This window comes from Mustela nivalis (assembly GCF_964662115.1).
Source record: "Mustela nivalis genome assembly, chromosome: 7".
NCBI lineage: Eukaryota > Metazoa > Chordata > Mammalia > Carnivora > Mustelidae > Mustela > Mustela nivalis.
Genome location: NC_139026.1, coordinates 33,946,553 through 33,967,069, shown reverse-complemented (window position 1 = coordinate 33,967,069; position 20,517 = coordinate 33,946,553). Strand labels below are relative to the sequence as shown.

Below are 20,517 nucleotides of genomic sequence, written 5' to 3'. Positions count from 1 at the left end.
TCTAAGATTTTGGGGGATGCTGATCTTCCCCAGACAAGTCTGGGAGAAATTTGGAGACAGTATATAAAAAGCTGAATGATTTTTTTTAGGAACACTTGGACTCTAGATTTTTATTATCATGTCAACCCAAATGTCTCTCTCTCTCACTCTCTCCATGCATGTTTCCATTCATGTTGTATAAATTTTAAGACAAGAAATGGCTTATAATGTTTAGTATAATATCGAACATATAATAGACACATAATTTGTTAATTGGAATCTTTGCTTTTTTGAGAAGTCTGCTTTCACATAATAATTGTATTGCCCATTTGTTATTGAAATGTGTTTTTATTTCTCTAATACTGTGCTAATTTTAATAGAATGTGTGCGTGTGTGTGTGTGTGTGTGTGTGTGTATGTTTTAAGGATTTTAGTTGTAAAAAATATTACATTTAGGGTGACTATTTCTGGATCTTTTTTTTGGAATCATATGATTTCTTGCTTTTTCGGATTTCCCCTTTATCTACATTCAGTTGTTTATGGGTATAATAGGATATTTTCACATGTACTTACAGATAAGCTTTGTCAAAATTTGGTGTTTTTCTAAATTTCAGGTTTTGCATATGCTGTTAAAAATTTGCATTTCACCAGTACTGTTATTAATATTTGTCACTAAAATGGTTTTGAAATTTTAAATACCTACTTAAACTTTAACCTACACAAATAAAATTTTTGTTCTATCCATTAAGTGAAAGAATAAAAACCCACTAGGTTCCCCTTTAGTAATTTAAAATGGCTATTTAAACTGAGAAAAGAGCTACCTTAGCAACTTTAAGTATTAGTGTATAAAGGAAAGTTAGTAAAGTACTCACAGGGAATTATTTTTACCTGTAAAAGATTTAGATGAGAACGTAGTACATTTTGTCATGTAAATATTTTTTCACAGGCTATTGTATTACAATGCACTGTAACTTTTCTTTCCCTCTCTTTTGCTGTTTTTATACACAAAACCAAATCACTTAGAAACTTACATTAACCTGAAGTATTACTCATTCTAATGAATTGTATTTTTGGATTTAATAGAAATAATTGAATGCTCAGGGTAGATGACATTATAATTATCAGAACAATATATGCATATTTATATTTATACTTAATGTTCTTTTTGAAAATAAATCTTATAAATTTCTACTTTGTCCATGTAGTACAGATACAAGGAATAGTCAGTAGTATTACATTTACACTGTTATTTTTTTTTAAAGATTTTATTTATTTATTTGACAGAGAAAGATCACAAGTAGGCAGAGAGGCAGGCAGAGAGAGAGAGAGGAGTAAGCAGACTCCCCGCTGAGCAAAGAGCCCGATGCAGGACTTGATCGCAGGACCCTGAGATCATGACCTGAGCCGAAGGCAGCAGCTTAACCCACTGAGCCACCCAGGCACCCTACACTGTTATTTTTGAATAATTGTTAATTACCTAAAAAATCACATATATATGAAATATAAAAATGTGACTTAAAGCTTAATAGTATAAATGGTAAAGAATATGTTTTGGTGTCGTGATTTATTTTGCTATTTAAACACTCTCTGGAGTGCCTGGGTGGCTCAGTCATTAAGCGTCCGCCTTCCACTCGGGTCATGATCCCGGGGTTCTGGGATTCAGCCCTGCATAGGACTCCCTGCTCAGCGGGAAGCCTACTTCTCTCTGTCTCACTTTTCCTGCTTCAAAAAGTTTAGTTTCTTCCTGGTTGTATATGGATATTAATATCAACCTCAATGTTAATTATGATATTTAAATGCATAATTAACATAAGCATTTAAAACAATCTCTAGCACAAAAGAAATGCTCAATATAAGGAAACATTGATTCTAAAGTTCAACCTTAGGGAATCTCCTAATTCTGTGCATTTCCTTGTTTCAGGGAGAGGATGCTATTAGCAGAGATATTCTTTCAAGCTGTGAAGGAATATTTTACCCACATAGTGAAACTTAAGACAGCACTTCTCAAACCTTACTATGTATGCATTATCTGTAAATCTTGTGCAGATGAAGATAATTGTAATTCTGAAGTGGAGATCGAGATTCTGCATTTCTAATGGCTGCCCACATGCTGCTGATGTGAAAGTCCGGGGGCATTTTAATACAATTGAAGATTACCCGCCTATCATATTATATCTTCCCCATCTATTAGAATGGTGGAAATTTCACCATTTGAGATTTATAACTGTTAAGCTGTTCCTTCATGTATCCAAACTTGAAATGAAAATACCATTGGAGAACTCTGAGAAGAAATTCTTACCTTTCTCTTTAGTTACCAGCTGGACTTGAAGTAAAAGGTTGTATAGATGGGGTTGATTTTCAACATGTGTTCTTAACTTTTAAAGAACTATCCCTAGCAGGGGGTTACACCACAATCAGTTGTCCTTGGATAGCTTCAGAAGGAAAGGAAAACAGCAAAAGGAAGAAACAGAGAGAAAAAGAAGGTAGAAATAAATTAAACTTCAAAACTTTATCTCCTTTTCTGTTTTTTTCATGCGAAGTTAATTGGACAAACACTGTATTGACTCCTATTGCTGCTATTAAAACAAGTTACCAAAAATAGAGTGGTTTAAAACAATATCTCACATTTTAGGAGATCAAAAGCCAAAAAAATCTCGACTGGTTTCTTGGGATCTTATGAGGCTAAATTCAAGTGTCAGCCAGGGTTGCAGTTTTCATCTGGTCTTGGAGTCCACCTTCAAGCCCACCAATGGTTGGCAGAATTCATTTCCTACTCATGGCTTTCCATGTGGTCCTCTTTACCTTCAGAATAGTAGTGGGAAGTCAAGTTCTTCCCATGCCATGCTTTTAATTTCTCACTGTCTTCTGCTATTAGCCAGAGTAACATTTGTACTTTAAAGGGTCAGTGTGATTAGATCCATTGGATTGTCCATAATCTCTCAATCTTATGGTCTGCTAGTTAGTAAATTTTTTACATCTCTAAAGTTTCTTGCCAGGTAATATAATACATTCGTGGGAATCATGGGAGTAACACAAGTGGGCCAAAACGATGAGCTGCCACAAGTTCTGTTTTGGATTTTGTTTTTGTTTTTCCTGAAAGGAAACATAAACATGCTAGAATGAAAAGCACTGATTTATATTCTATTCCTGGCTTAATTACATGGTAATCCATTTATATGAGACAGATAAGTACTATCAGTATCATTTCCTTTATTTGGGAAAAAGAGAATTGGTAAACAACAAAAACTTGGTTTGATTTATTAATGTTGTATAAAATCAAATTTACGCAAAGGTTTACATTATTATTTCACATTCCTACTAATACCCAGGACAGAATTTTGCAAACACTGTTCACTAAATAAATTATTGAATTGCTACATCTGAAGGCCATATAAAGACCAACAACATCGTAGATGACATTTGCTTGGAACTTTGTATCAGTCTTATAATTAAAAATTCATATGAGATCCGTTCTTTCCAGTAACTGCCCTTTACAAATTACAATGGTATTTCTTGGGACATTAAATATTTTTGTTTTTAACAAGTAGCTTTTGCGTAACACTCCAAACTAGAGCTCTTGACAGAGAACTCAGTAAACAAAAACTCTAGTTGGAAAACAAGTGTTAACAGACTTAGAATCTATTTGCACATTGTTGACTTTATTTAGGTCAGCTCATTGTGGTACAACAGCTGTGACCAGAAAAGAATGAAGGAGTTGAGACAAAAGCTAAGCCTTCTAAAATTTGAAAAAACAAACAAACAAACAAACAAAAAACCCAACACAATAATAATAAGTAAAATTTAACTATAGTTTTGATTATAATACGAAGAATATTATGGAAACATAAATCATGACTATAAAGAAAAAGATATGCCAAACCCAACAACAGAGCATATTTTTAAATTGTTTTTTATATTCTGTTTTAGCCTTCCAACAATTCCATACACACTTTTCACAGTGGTCATCATAATATACATAAAATCTTATATTTACTTCTTCCTACCAAATGTTACATGGTAAACACTTTTCCATTTCTCTGCATTACCCTATTCTGAGAGTTGGCTGAGTAAGACTCTATCCATTTCATGAACCGTAAATTTCTTAACTACACTCCAACTTTTGGACACTTGGATGACTCTGTGTTTTAATAATATGAATAAAGCTGATGTTTTGACAGTCAATTTTTAAAATAATTAATTTCTAGAAATTAGATTATTTGGAAAAGGGATTAAGCATTGCAAAGAAATTAGTCAAATATTTGAGAAAAAAAATCCCTGATATATTTTTTTAGATTTATTGGATACATATCTTTTGTGGGTATATGTGGACTGTTTTGGCTGAAAATATAAGGCCACCTACAGCAAAGATTTGTTTTAACACTCCATCTGTTTGGTATGTACTATGTAGATTGGAAGAAATTTCTGATTCCAGTGAAACACAGTATTTAGTAATACTGCTATCAGATTCTTTAGTTTCTCTGTGAGTCACTGTCTCCATATGCAGTATTGTGAGTTTTGTAAATACCTTCCAGAAATTGCTTCTCAAAAATGAATGAGGATTAATGAAGACATTGCATTCATCACAAAAAGCACTCCTTAAATACCAAATAGAGGTTGGTATGTGGTCAATGTAGAGAGGCAGCAGGCATGTGGACTGGGCTTGCTGTCTGTGTCTGATGAAAGCAAACATCACTGAATGAATGTTTGCTTGTGTGTGTGTGAAAGAGTGCTTCAAAATCTGTTGTGCAAATTTTAGTCACTCAAAAATCTTGATATTCATATGGTAGCTTTGGGCTAATTCTGACTTAATGATATAGTCTGTTTTTCAATTCTATTTTTGAGTTGATTTTATTTTCCATTTATGTCTCATTCATATTTTAACAACAAACAGTAACAAATTGGAAGAAAGAATGGGATATTTATTTCATTGAACTTAAATGACCCGAACCTGTATTTTCATCAGTGTATTGAAGTTTGGTGTTTTGTTTGTTTGTTTGTTTTGGGTTTTGGTTTTGATATAGATGTTTGGCTAGGGAAGATATTGAAGGAATAAACCAAGGCCAAACAGTAAGTACTATTCTTACGAGCTTTTTTATCCATTTTGGTGACCTGGAAACTTAGAGACATTGAAGGTTATAGTATGAGAATTATAGAATAAATGGGCATTTTAGATTTATGATTAATAAATTTGAGGAACAAAAAACTATGAACGTAAGTTTGAGGGGGAGGTTAAAAGACCATATATAGTAAACATTCTTAAGCATCCAGGAGAGAGGAAGAAGTAACGTAGATGATGGCTCAAGAGCAGAAAACGAAGAGATTACAAAGGAGACACCACTTCATGGAGAATCTAGATTCCTCTCTCTGCCTGCCTCTCTGCCTACTTGTGGTCTTTGTCTGTCAAATAAATAAAAATAAAATCTTAAAAGAAAAAAAGAAAGTTGAGGAAATCTGCTAAAGAACAATTTTGGGTTGAGCTATTGTGATGGCTAATTTTAGGTATTAATTTGAGTAGGGCAAACTACCCAGAGGTATATTACCATTCTGTATATTACTATGAAGTAATATACCATTCTGTATATTACTATGAAGGCATTTTTAGATGAGAATAACATTTAAGTCTGCAAACTTTGATTGAAACTTATTGTTCTCCATAATATTGGTGAAGAACTTAATAGAAAGCACACTCATGTCCCCTAATAAAAAGGCAGTGCTCCTAGCCAACTATGCTTTGACCTGAAATGAAATTTTCAGCTCCTTCCTGGGTCTTCAGCCTGCTAGCCAATACTATAGATTTTGGACTTGCCAAGACAATTGAATATATTTTTTCTTTACTATGTACTATATTTTTTTTAGACACATGTACACATACTATTGGTTTTGTTCCCTGGAGAGCCCTAATGCTCTTATCAAATAATTCATTATAAAATTGATTATTTATGTATTGAATATCTAATAAGACTTGCTTTTTATTTTGAGTGAGGTTCCAAGTACTCTGCCTATAATATGATACACTACCAATATGTTAGATTTACTACTAATGTTGAGACAGATTATGAGATTTTGTTAGTTTACTTAGCTTTTATTTCTATTCCATCTGAACTTTTCTCTAGATCAGTGTAAAGATCTATTTTTTTAAAGGAAAATGAATCTTGGTATCCTTATTTTTATTATGTTTAATAGAGTATCATTTATATGTTTAAATTGTTTCATGAAAAATGCTATGGACATCACTCATTTTATAATTTTGTCATCAGAAGTAATCAGTGAGGTAAGTACCATGGTTATGTCCCTTTTTCAGGTGAGAAAATTGGGAAGGGTTAACTTAAAATCCACCCAACTAGACTGTTAAACACATAGGCTTGAACCCAAACTCTATGAGTCGGGGCTCATGTGCTTAACCTGAATGTCATACTTCCGGACCAAAAACAAAACAAAACAAAAAGAACCCCAAAAACCTATATGCATATTTCTAAGTAAAACATGGCAGAGTAGAGAGATGTGTCCATTATAATTAGAATTAAGTTTTCATCATCTTCCTGATATACTTTGTAAACTTGGGCTTCAATTAACCTTTCTGGTCTTAATTGGAATAATTGTATTTGGATTAAATGGGTACTATTTTTTGGAAGCCCTTGAATAGTTCTATGAAAATGTAGACACTTAAAGTAATCTTGTCTTAAAAAATAAATTAATTAATTAAAGTAATTTTGTCTTAATACTTTTCATTTACTTCACTTTTTATATCTAGAAAATAAGTATTTAAAGTAGCAAACTGACATAATACCATATAATTTTGAAGACATAATGTTTCTTTATTAAACATACATTGATAGACTATAATAATTCAGCGAAGATATTACAGGTGAGTAGCGAGTTCAATTGCTATGCCATGTTTTGATCTATCTCATTAGTAGTCTCCACTTTATTTTTGTATTTTAAGAAATGATTTTCAAGTATCCATAATGCTTTAATTCAGAGAGCAGGAGGCTTAGAAATCCTTCCAAAGCTTGCACATATGGCAAACACAAGCTTTAATTTTAGATTGTAAAATGTTTTTAGAATTATATATTTTATTTAAAACCATTTAGTGGTCCACATTAAGTTAGTATTTCTTCCTCTGTAACAACTCAGTTCCAACTTTCTAAGATTAAATCACATTTCATGATGTATCATTGACTCTTATTTAACATTTACTTTGTAAGGGGCACCTGGGTGGCTCAGTGGGTTAAAGCCTCTGCCTTCAGCTCAGGTCATGGTCCCAGGGTTTTGGGATCAAGCCCTGCATCAGGCTCTCTGCTCAGCGGGGAGCTTGCTTCCTCCTCTCTCTCTGCCTGCCTCTCTGACTACTTGTGATCTTTGTCTGTCAAATAAATAAATAAAATCTTTAAAAAAATTAAAAAAAGCATTTACTTTGTAAGACTCTCATGATTTAAGAGGTTTGCATTTATAAATACATATATTAAAATATATCTGATTTTTTTCTATTTTGATAAAGAGATCAGCTTTTAAAAGGGATATTAACGAATTTTATATTCATACCTTCTGAGTATGAGAAAAATATATTTTAGGTATGATTATATCAGTGAACATGCTGTGTGGAAAAAATAAATAAAGAAATTGAAAACTATGCATTTGCTTATTGTGAATATGGTATCTTTCCATGTAAACCCATAAACTAGAGCTGTGTGTAGTAGCAACCTTTTTTTTTTTTTGGTGATAGTGGTTGAGGCTCCTAGAAATAAATAGCCTTTGGGTGAAATCCCTTTTTCCTTCTAACCTTTCCCAAGTCCTTATTCTCTAGCTTTTCTTTTAGTATTGCACATTCTTTCTATGCATAACTTATTTACAACTTATCCGCTTTCAGATGTGTTTGGAGCTACATATAATAAAAATACCAGACACAATAATAATATAAAACTATAGGAAAACCTAAGCTAATTAAGCTACTGAAGTTTAGTACTAAGAGTGGAAAAGCAAGAATGTTGGGATGTGGGGGGCTAGAAAGGCAGCTTGTATAGTACCAATGATCAAAATAAGGAAGAATGGTATTTTGTCAAGAATTATGAAAATGTGAGCACCTGGGTGACTTAGTTGGCTAAACAACTGCTTTTGGCTCAGGTCATGATCCCAGGGTCCTAGGATTGAGTCCCACATCGGGCTCCACCTGTTCCGCAGGGATTCTGCTGCTCCTCCTGCCTGTGCTCTCTCTCTCTCTCTCTTTCTCTCTCTCTCTCTCTTTGTCCAAAAAAAAAAAAAAAAAAAATTGTGAAAATGTGTGTTTTAAATTTAATTCTTAGTTCTCACCCTGAAAGAAATTTAGTTTATCTTTATTTACAGGTATGTAATATGAGCATATTCATAAAAATCTTTAGCTACCATTAGAGTAAGTACAATATACAGAAAACGATCATGAAAGACAAAGACACAGAATACAGTCACACACTAGTGCAATGTGAAATCCTGGATTGTTTCCTAAAACAGAGAAGGGATATCAGTGTTAGAACTAGTAAAAGCCAGGTGAGGTTTGTAGTTAGTTAATGTTACTCTCAATTTTGATAAATGTGCAATGGCTATGTTAATGTTAGGTTGTGTTAATGAATGAAGGGCGTATAGACTATCTGAACCATCCTTGTAACTTTTCTGAAAATTGAAAAATTAAAAGAGCTCAAAGTTAAAAAAACAAATTATCTAATTATTTCATAATGAACTAATAACTAGATATGTTAGTATTTGCTTATTAGTAGCACATTAAAATAGCAGATGAAAGTTATATTTTCTTTCTATATGATTGTGACCATGGGTTTTATTAAATAATTCTGAAGAGCAGCGCGCCTGGGAGCTCAGTGGTTAAAGCCTCTGCCTTTGGCTCAGGTCCTGATCTCAGGGTCCTGGGATCAAGCCCCGCATCGGGCTGTCTGCTCAGCAGGGAGCCCGCTTCCCCCTTTCTCTCTGCCTGCCTCTCTGCCTACTTGTGATCTCTGTCTGTCAAATAAATAAATAATAAAAAAATCTAAATAATTCTGCAGATACTAGCTCATTTAGTGATTCATCCATACACCTGGAAAGAAGCAAACACTAGGGATCATAAGGAGTTTAAAAAAATTCAAAAGAGGAGGAAGCAGTAAAGAAAACATTGCTGGCAAGAAGGAACGATGTCGCACAGGAACCTGAAATCAGAAGGAAGGAAGGAAGGAAAGTAGGAAGGAAGGGAAGGAAGGAAAAAAGGGAATAAGGAAGGGAGCAATGGAAGAAGGACGGAAGGGAAGACAGTGACTATAGTTCCAGGAATCGTTTTTAGAAAATCCACAACCTATACATGTTGACTATGTTCCAAAGAAAATGTGTTGTGCTATGATTTGCAGGTAGCTCTTAACTTTTAGAGAGTGATTTCAATTTGTTATCCATTTAGTATGAAAAGCAGGCTGAGAAAGTCAGCCCTTACTTCATATCAGATGTTAGCAATTTAAATGTCAGATTAATTAAAATTTTAAATGTATTAAGAAATACAAGCATAAGAGAAAATTTAGATCAGAAATGCATGATTACAGATTGATACACACATTTTTGAGTTAAGAAATTAATGAATAATTTTGTGAATAAAAATATTGATAGATACAAATTCCTGAATTATAATACCATATATCTATCCACTTGATATATACAAAAATTAATGAAAACCTCAGAATTAGTAACAACATATTTTATAACCAAAAGATAAATATCTCTATTGTATGAAGACATTTTTAAATGAAACATGTAATTAAATATCACAAGAGAAAAAAAGAGTCATGGCTTTGATTCACTGTGTCAATGAACTTGAAAATAAATAAATAAATTGCCCGTCCCATAAACATAGTCTCTTGTTGGATAATCAAATTAATGTACATACTGGAAGGGGAAATAATTGAATACTCACATAGCTAAGAGTAGTTTGTGTGTAATTCAGGTCGTTCTCACTCTCTTGGATCCCTTGCTGACTAAAAATACTACTTTCAGAATAAACTAGTTAGTTTTATTTCTTTATTTCTTTAAGATTTTATTTATTCATTTGACAGAGAGCAAGCCAGGCAGGCAGAGGCAGAGGGAGAAGCAGACTCCCTGCTGAGTAGGGAGCTGGGTCCTGGGATCATGATCTGAGCCAAAGGCTGACACTTAACCGACTGAGCCACCCAAGTGCCCCAAGAATAAACTAGTTGTAAATGCCTTAGATTGTTCTAGTGTTCTGTTCTTGCTCCATTGATATTTCTCTTTATGTGCCTTCCACATGCTTTTTAAAATTTACCGGAATATGTAGAATATTTTACAATTTGTCTTAGTAATTGGCTTATTACTATGACTTGTTTACTAACTTGTTACTTTACTAGCTTGTTACTAACTTGTTTCATTTCCTTAGTCTTTAATGAATCCTAGTGTATATTTGATTTATCTCTTAATATTTTAATAACTGAAACTAAGTGTACTCTTCTCAAAATACTTTCAGATGTTTATATACTTACCAGTATAACAAAGTTGTTTTTCTTTCCATGTATACTACACGTGCTTTTTTTTTTTAAGATTTTATTTATATATTTGACAGAGAAAGAGAGATCACAATTAGAAAGAGCAGCAGGCAGAGAGAGAAGGGGAAGTAAGCTCGTTGCTGAGCAGAGAGCCCAGTGTGGGGCTCCATCCCAGGACCCTGAGATCATGACCTGAGCCGAAGGCAGAGGCTTAACTCACTGAGTCACTCAGACACCCTACTACATGTGCTTTAAAACTTATTTTCCTCTGGTAGTTTCTGTGGTGTAATGTAGACATATTATTTTATTGAAATATATACTTATGCATGTCTATATGTGCATACATAATTCATATATTCAAAGTGTGCAGCTCAGCTTGCACAAAATGAATGCACTGAGGTAATCAGCACATAGATGAAAAAAGAGATTATTACCAGTAGCATAGTAATTCTGTTCATCGTCCCTGTTGGTCACTTACCACTTACCTCAACTGACTAGTAGTGTCTAGAATTATAATAGGTTTACTTTGCTTATGTTCATATTCTTTTTTTAAACCTATTTAGTTGTTACTTTAATATTTTTAATATTATATTTTCATCTTAGTGTATCTAATTTATAAATTAAACTTCATCATAGATAGGCATGTGTAGGAAATAACATTGTAAATATAGGGTTTGGTGCTACCTGCAGTTTTAGGCATCCACTGGGGGTCTCGGAATATATCTCCCACCGATAAAGAAGGACTACTATACATTGAATTGCATGTGAATGATATTTCCTGGAGAATTCTAGAACTGAAGCCTTGAATATAAAATTCGGCATTAAACATGAGTTATATCTATAAAAGAAAGAAAACTTACCCACATTACTTTTTAAAGCACAGGCATAATTTTACCTCCATGACCACCTATTAATATAACCTGTCACATACTAATTTTGTCCTTTTTATCATAATATGTACAATCCATAAAGAATTGAATTTCATTTTCTGAGCCATACCTTGTATTCACTTTGCCTTAAAGACCCTTAGTTTTTGGGAGCATGACTGTATCATAGCTCTAGAAATTTTTGTATTAGAGTTTATGACACAGGATAATGAGAAAAACATAAAGACTATTTCAGGTATATTAAAACCATTCCAGCATGGTTGATGATACTATTTCAATCTGTTTGATTTATTTAAAGCTTGTAGTTCAGCCTTGCAATGTTCATTTATATAATATTAGCATTTAGTTAGTAGCAGTGAAGTAGATTTATGGCATAGAAAATACCTTAGGTGATGACAAATAATAGATAAAAGAGTTCAGATATATGCGGTTAAATCTTATGAAGTTTTTCATTTGAAACCTTGGTTTGATTTTAGAAAATATGAAAAAGAGATGAAGGGCTCTCTGTAACATAAAGGTTTTGGTTAACAAAAAAAAAAAAGCTTTTTAAATTTTTTATTTCTTTTCAGTGAAGTCTGGCAGACTTGGTAATAAGTTCATTAAACCTGGACTTCTATAATTAAAGTAATATGTACTTTCTCACATATAAGTATTAATTTATTCATTTTAGCTTAGTTTTATATAATGAATAATTTAATTGATAGTTCTGATTTTTTCTACTCTTTTAATGCCATAAAATCTTTTGAATGTAATCAACCCTGAGTTATAAGTAAGCTTGGTAGGTGAAGAGTGTGGCAAGAAAGCACAGAAGTAGGAGACAGGATAAAAATGTAATTAACTCAGTATACCCTACTTTCTTATATGATATGTAATGTTTTCATTACATTTCTTTAAAAAAAATTATTTCATTATTTTGAGACAATAGCAGAGTCACAGGCAGTTGTAATAAATAATACAAAAAAGATCCTATATGTCTTGTACACAATTTCCCCAATATTATCTTGTTCAACAATATCAAAACCAGGAAACTGACTTTGAAAATCAGCCAAACTTACTCAGATATCACTGGTTTTATATGCACTAACTTGTATGTAAGTGTGTAATTTAGTTATACACATTTTATTCCACGTGTTGTTTCTTTTATCTGCCACCACAGTCAAGATAGAATAGTCCTATAGCAAGATTCCTTCACACTACCATTTTAGACACTGACATCTCCCTCCCTGTTCCCACCTTCCAGTCCTTAGCAACCATTAAATATTTTCTTCTTCATATGATCTCTATAATTTTGTCATTTCTAGAATGCTATTTCAGTAGAATTATATAGTATATAACCTTTGGAGACTGCTCTTTTTCACTCACCTTTTTAAAAAGCTTATAACACTTTCTTTGTTTGTATTTAAAAAAAAAAGCTAAAGAACACTGGATTAATTTTGGGGGGGTAGAATAAAATAATTAATTGGTTACTATTGCTGCATACCCAGGGTGGGGTGGGGTGGGATGGTTGGAGAATCAGAACTATTTTTAAAACATTAGGCTTCAATATAAATACAACTCAAAACTGCTAGCCTTGGGGGATGGGGTGGGGGGAAGTTGTATGGGTTTTGTTTTGTTTAATTTATTGGTTAGTCTTTAGGGTTTTTTTGTTTTGGAGTTATCTTCTGTAGCTTATCTTTTAATCCATTACTCACTTGTGATGGACCCATCTAAGTTGTGTGTTTTATTCATTTGTTCCTGTATATTGCTGAGTAGAATTCCATGGTATTGATGTTATGGATGTACCATAATTTTTTTAATCTTCCACTTGCTGAAGGACATTCAAGTTTTTTCCAGTTTTGAGCTATTGTGAAAAAGCTGCTCTGAACATTCATAAGTTGTCATTATCTGGGATAAATGTCCAAGAAGACAAATGCTGGGTCTTTGAATAAATGTGTATTGACTTTTATAAGAAACTGTCCTATTATTTTCTAGAGTACAAATTTACTTTCCCACTAGAAATGGACAAGTGATCCTTTTTTTCCACATTATTGCCAGCATTTGATGCCATTACCACATTTAAAGTTTAGACATTCATGTAGTAATATGTTACTGTGGTTAAGTTACAATTCCCTGAGGGGTAATAATGTTGAAAACCCTTTTGTCTGCTTATTTGTCATCCTTACATCCTCTTCAGTAAAATGCCACTTCATGACTTAAGCCTATATTCTAATTGGATTACTTGATTTTTTAGTTGTTGAATTTGAGAGTGGTTTATATATAATATATAATTTTTTTTTGTCAGATATGGTTTGAAAATAACTTTTTTCTCAATCTGTAGCTTATCTTTTAATCCTCTTACCAGGGCTTTTTGCAAAGTATATGTTTTTAATATTGATAAGATTAAATTTGCCAACTTTTCTTGTTATGGATCATGTCTTTGGTGACAAGTCTAAGAACTCTTCTCCTAGCCCTAGGTCCTGAAAGATTTGCCATTTTATTTTTCCTAAAAGTTTTAAATTTTTATGCTTTACATTTAAGTCCATGATCCATTTTTAGTTTATTTTTGTGTAATTTGTGATGGTTTGTTTTCCTTTTTTTCTTTTCTTTTTTTTTTAAAGATTTTATTTATTTATTTGACAGAGAGAGATCACAAGTAGATGGAGAGGCAGGCAGAGAGAGAGAGAGGGAAGCAGGCTCCCTGCTGAGCAGAGAACCCAATGAAGAACTCGATCCCAGGACACTGAGATCATGACCTGAGCCGAAGGCAGCGGCTTAACCCACTGAGCCACCCAAGCGCCCGATGGTTTGTTTTCTTAAAGTTCTGTAATTTTGGTTTATATTTTTACCTTATTTAATTTTAATCAAGTATTTTAAAATCTCCAGAAAGAAAGGATTTTAAAATATTATTAATTTTTAGATTTATTATATGGTAATTGGCGAATCCATTTATAATATTTTTACTTACATGTCTCAACTTTTTTGTGATAATGATATTTGGCCAATTTTATGATCGCTCCATGTACACAGCTGAAAAATGGTATAATGTGGATAAAATGCCAAGGAGCTAGTCTTAAAACTCTGTGATCTTAATCATTATATTATGCTGCATATTCAAGAAACAAAGGATATACAGGTCAACTATTAAAAATAATGAGTTAGGGGTGCCTGGGTGGCTCAGTGGGTTAAGCCTCTGCCTTCGGCGCAGGTCATGATCTCAGAGTCCTGGGATTGAGCCCCGCATCGAGTTCTATGGTCAGTGGAGAGCCTGCTTCCCCCTCTCTCTCTGTCTGCCTCTCTGCCTACCTGTGATCTCTGTCAAATAAATAAACAAAATCTTTAAAAAAAATGAGTTAAATGCCTCCATACATATTTATCATGTGGGGTTGAAGGAATATTTATTTTATGCTATTATATGAACAAAATAAAAAGGAGAGAGTAATGTATGTAGAGAGGTCTCATTTTTATATTATGTGTAGGCATAAGTGTGCTTGAGCAGAGAAAAAAAGTGTTTTTGTGTGTACATGTGTGTGTATAAATATATATCAAAGAGTGAACATGGCTTGCTTTTTAGAGTGGTAGAGTTGATGATTGGAGAATAAGGTGGAAAAAACTTTTTCCTTATAATTTCATATATAAATATATATTTTGATTATATTACATTCATCATTTTGATGTATACTTTTGTTTAGCAATGGAATTGGGGATTGGAGGATAAGAAAGTCAATTAAGTTTTTCTTTATAACTTTCATTTATAAAGATATATTTCTATTTGGTAATTTAAAAAATCAAAGTGAGAACTGAAGAAGATCACAACATTTTCCTCTGATTTATTTAAAATCACAAAAATTAAATGGGCTTATCTAATGGATTTTTAAATTTCTCTTTTTATTTTTTTACATGGATTTTCATAAAGTCAATTTTAGACCTGAGAATGGTCTTTTAAAAAAGAAAATGGTCTTTTTATGTAGTCTCACTTAACATGTTTTCGAGATAAAATGGTAAGATTTTGAACCCCATCTTTCATTTTACTCTGTCAGGTCAGTTCAACATTAAATTATACCATGTGCTTTGTTTTACGATTAAAATAAATTACCTAAGTTTTTGAAATTATTAAAGTTGTTCAAGCATACATGAATCATAAATTTAGAGTTCTTTCCATTAAAAACTATCATTTGACAATAGTTCTTAAATATAGACACCTCAACACCTGATGACCATTTACAGAGAAGTAACTTGATGGCATTTAAATCACTGATCCAAATTAATTTCTCTCAAAGATTTTGTACATTCAGCTAATAACTGGCAATGTTACTCAATGCTGGGTAGCAGTCATGAAAATGATTACAGTTAGAAATATATTAATAATAAAAAATACAATAGTAGTTTATCAGTTAGTGGCAATTTTTCTATGAAGAAAAGGTAGAAACGGACCCTTACCTCATGAAATTTTTAATTTCCTGGCTTGAATCCATATGGAGAAAGAATTTCAATTTGACTTCATCAAGTTAATTTAGGTTCAAAAAGATGAATCATACAGGTTTACTCCAAAACCATTTCAAGTCAGAATCTCAGACTGAAGAATAAATTTGCAGGAGTGCAATAACTTATTACTTCTGGCAGTTAGTCTGGGAAGTATTTATTTCCAATATTTAAGCTGTCTCCACTTTTTAGTTTGATGATGTGTATTTAAATAACACGTACCTTTATTAATTATCTGTAGGGATGTAATAAATGCCTATTTACAAAATTATGTGGATGATTATATTGTAACTTTAAAAATTTCCAATATCAAAAATCCTAACTTAGCACTATGTTATCTTATTTTATTTTTATTTTATTTTATGATATAACTGATATAACATTGTGTATGTTTAAGGGGTGAAATGCATTGACTTAATATATTTATATCAGGCAGGGTTTAGATGGGCTATTTTTCTACTTCACAAGATAACAACTGGAATCATTGGGTGGTAATTTCCTGGCAGCTGGCCAGATGTGGAGGATCCAGTATGGTTAAAATCATATACTTAGTATTGTAGGAGTTGTGGCTGGAAGCTAGGTTCAGCTGGGTTCCTTTTCCAATCCATGTGTTCTTAGGTCCCTTCAACTTTTCCCTGTATTGGAGGAGTTGCAGACTAGGATGCCCAGTGACCAAGACAAAGGTGCATTACTACTTAAGGTAGGTCTGGAACTGGCGCAGTATCTTATCAAAATTACTTTATTAGTCAAGGAACTAATAGACCATCACTGATTCAAGGAGAGCTTCCAATATTTTTCTCACTGTCCTTAGATTTTTACCATCAGTTTTCTCAACGTTCTTCCATTTATCATTAACAGTCTCCTTGAGACCTTCAGCAGCTTTTGCATGGGATCCCTGGATCCCATGAAATGCACACATGCACATTCACATTCCATGTTCAACTAAGTTTGGGAAATAGTATATATTGTATTTTCATATAAGGACTAATATTATTCCTTCTTAAAGCTTTTAAGAAGTCTAGGAAATATTTTCATTTTTAAAATTTATGTAAATCAATTTTCCCCAAATATTTTTAGGGTTTTTTTTTTAATACAATGTAACATTGAACAATTGAGGTTAACTTTGAGAAAATTAATTATTTTGAGAAATGGTAAACTTTTTGAGCACATTTTTAGTTTTGGTATGTATTTCCTGTGTACCTCTTAGGTAACAAATCTAAATATATACCAACTTTTTACTATTGTTTTTGTTTTCTGAAGAAAGAAATAAAATGAGATTACTGTGTTACAGCCACATACAAATTTTCTGTCATTTAAAGTATGCCAGTACCATGATAGTTTAAATGAAATTTGTTTAAATTCCAAATCACATATTTAGGAAACATAATTCTTTTTTCTCTGGTTACACTTAGTGATTCTTGTGGAGGGAGATTATGGGTGTGTTTCCATGTATTTCTTGTTCTGTCTCTGCATCAACTAGGGGTTCCTGTTTCTATGAGACTGATTCAATTATGGATTACCTCTACTCCTTCCCTCTTTCCTAAGCTCTGCGGTACCTCATTTGACACCACTTCTATTTCCATAATTTTCCAAAGTAGAACCTACTTCTACAGTAATTTGAGGCTTTAATGAAGTAAGAGGTCCTTTACAGAATAACTTGATACCAATAATTAGTGTTCTAAAAAAATTTCCTTCAGCCATTTCTCCTGTTCAGAGTTTTAGCTTTTCTTATCGTGGTGGGGATCTTTACATTTAATACTCCTGGGTCCCTGCCCTGTTCTTTGGATTCTTCTAAAAATTAAACACTATAGTACAAGAAAATTAATTTGTATTATCTTCATATACAATTATTTGTTCATGCCTTTAAAGCTTTATTGTCATATTTTCATAAGTCACTATCATACTATTATATTTTTCTAAACTAAAGACTATAGCTTAGAAAATGTATGTGGCTGTATTTTGTGTAGTTTTGTGCATGCTACTTAAGAAAGAGCTAAAGAGCTAAAGAGAGTTATGATTTTAAATGCCACTAATTTTTCCTATCAGGTAACATATGTAATCCAGTATGCTAGTTTTAATTTCTAGTCATGATATACTTAGAATAAACGGACCCAGTATTTTGCACAGTATACTCAGCACTTAGGGAAATTCAAAATGTTTAATGAAAATGAACTCTGCCATATGTTTTTAAAAATATTAAAATTATTTCCCTGTATCAAGAAGAAACAATAGATTGTCATAGTGATAACTACTATTTATGAATTAAATTGTCTTGCTAAAACTTTTCATTTTGCACATTAAGGATGTTGATCCAAAGAGATTAAGACCCTTGCCTCATGTGACTTGCTGATCAACAATTCCAATAATGCCATAATATATGTTTTTTAATATCAACTTATTCCACTTAAATATCTCCATCCTATTTCTTTCAGAGACAGACACTCAAAGTAGCATTTTTTTAAAAAATCATCAATCAAGTACATTATATATTTTAAAGTATTGTAAAGCCACTTAATTTCATAGAAATTATATGAACATTTAGAAGATTTGGATTACTCTGTAGTATTTTATTTTTTTATTTTGTTTTAATTCTGAAGTGAGGACATTTGCATCAATATTAACTTTTTATACAATTCAGTTGTATGAATTTGACTTTATAAATAAAATTAAGCATTACTCTTTATTTTCAAATGGTATAAACCTTGACTTTTTTATACAAACTCTGAGAGATCATAAAATAAATAATATTGCCTACTTCATTTTAATCATTGTACAAGCAGCCCCATAATTCTAAGAAGTCAGCATCATATCTTAATTGTAGATGAATAGTTGGCATATTTTTGTTTAATTAGGTATCTTTAAATCAATATTAAAAACAATTGCCTTATGCCCAAAATGAAACTGAAAATAACACAATTAAAAAAAAAACTGTCTTAGGCTGGTTTCCATGGAATGGTCATTAATAATTGGAATTAGGGCCAATTTTCTATTTTGTACAAAAGTTCTAATAATTATGCATAATAAATTGTATCTGAGGTTATTAGTCTGTTTCTCATTAAACAGACTAAAGTCAACAGTATAAAATCAAAAGCAAACCACTGAAATATGTACTTTTAAAGAATGATGGGGGATTTTTATTCAACAAGGACATTGAAAGGATTGTGAACAAAGGACAAAGAAACATTGTTCCAGATCTATATTTGTCTATAAATTTAACATTACTTAACATTATTACTTTCAGTTTTAGTTTCATCTAACCCTTGTCCATCTCTCCTAAGCAGTGTAAACTGAAGATGCCTGTAATGGGAATAGCAATGGGGTGGTGGAGAAAGACTTACTGGCTGCACTAGTATCTGCTAATGCTTCACTAACAATAAAACCTTCTATGGCACCGTCAGTGTCTAACATCTTGCCGAACTAGCTAGGCTGACACTCAAACTTCTTTTCAGGACAGTTCCAACTTGCCATTTTGTTTGTTTTAATCATTTTTAATTTTTAAGTGAAGGTATATATTTGATTTTAAAGTCAAATAGCATAAAACATGTATCACCTAGCCAGTGTCCTGTGACACCTTTCTACTTTTTCACCCTGAATTCCATTTTTAATGTTTTTTTCTTTTAGTTGGTTGTTATCTTCGTGGAAGGAAATACTGGCTTTTACTACTTCTATACTTAAATTTACTAATTATATATTTCCATAGAACAAGATGGAGTCATCACATTGGTTTTTGTTTCCACTCATCTCACTCAGTGTTCTGAAATTTCACAATTATGTGCTTGAAGTGCGTTTATGTTTGTTCATTTGTTTTGCAAGAATCTCAGTTGGCCAGTTCAGTCTAGGAGGCCCTAGTTTTTATTTGTCAATATTTTTAAAAACACTAGTGTTTGGCTATTTCTCCTTTCCTGTTTCTCTAGTATTTGTTTTGCTTATTTTTCTTGATAATCCCAGAATTTGGATACTATATCTGACGTGATCTTAATGTTTTAATCTCCTAACACTTTCCCCCCCTGTTTTTCTTTTCTATTTTACTGTCTAGACAATTTCCTTCAGTTTTTCTTTTTCCAACCCCTTTAAATCTGCTTTTAAATTTTATTTATTTAATTAAAATGTAATTTGATTTTCTACAATATTAATTATGTAGTATGTGTATATGTGTGTGTGTTTCTTTTCCTTGCAACGTTCTTCCAATCTTTTTTATTATAGTTTATTTTTTTTTTTCCCTTTGGTTTGTTTCTGTTTTTTGTTTGAGTAGCTTTTTTTAAATGTCTGCTGATGCTTTCTAGTCTGTTCACACTTACATGAAAGGAACAAAAAAAAATGTCTAAGTAGATTCATATGTGGGCGTTTCTTGTGCCTTGTTGGCTTTTCTGTGAAGTGATTAAGCAATGGCCTGACAAACCTAACATTGGTTTTATGAGGACTTTTCTCTTGGGTCAGTTTCTCCAGGGAAGGGTGTGTTTCCAGATCAGATGGTGTAGACTTTCACAAAATTTTCCTGTTTTCATATTGATGACTGAACCTGTACTCTACTATATCTGTTAGTGTAGTATTAAGAACCTCTCAACTTCACTTTCTTCAGAAAATACTGGTTTCCCTTTTGCAAGCATGGGACAGACATGTTCTTTGACTTTTGGGTGGGGGATGAGATATGATTATATGCCTGCTTTTAATGATGAAGTTTTATAATATAGA

The 20,517-nt window shown here is 32.3% G+C and overlaps 1 long non-coding RNA gene across 2 annotated transcripts in view; it reads left to right on the top strand.

Annotated features, from left to right (window-relative positions):
- The window catches only part of LOC309869415, a 94,240-nt gene extending 91,780 nt beyond the window's left edge, over positions 1 to 2,460 (top strand). For both annotated transcript variants that reach the window (XR_014314172.1, XR_014314173.1), the window contains one exon: positions 1,900 to 2,460. This is a non-coding gene — a long non-coding RNA (uncharacterized lncRNA). The remainder of the gene's footprint in view (positions 1 to 1,899) is intronic.
- The last annotated feature ends 18,057 nt before the right edge of the window (positions 2,461 to 20,517 follow it).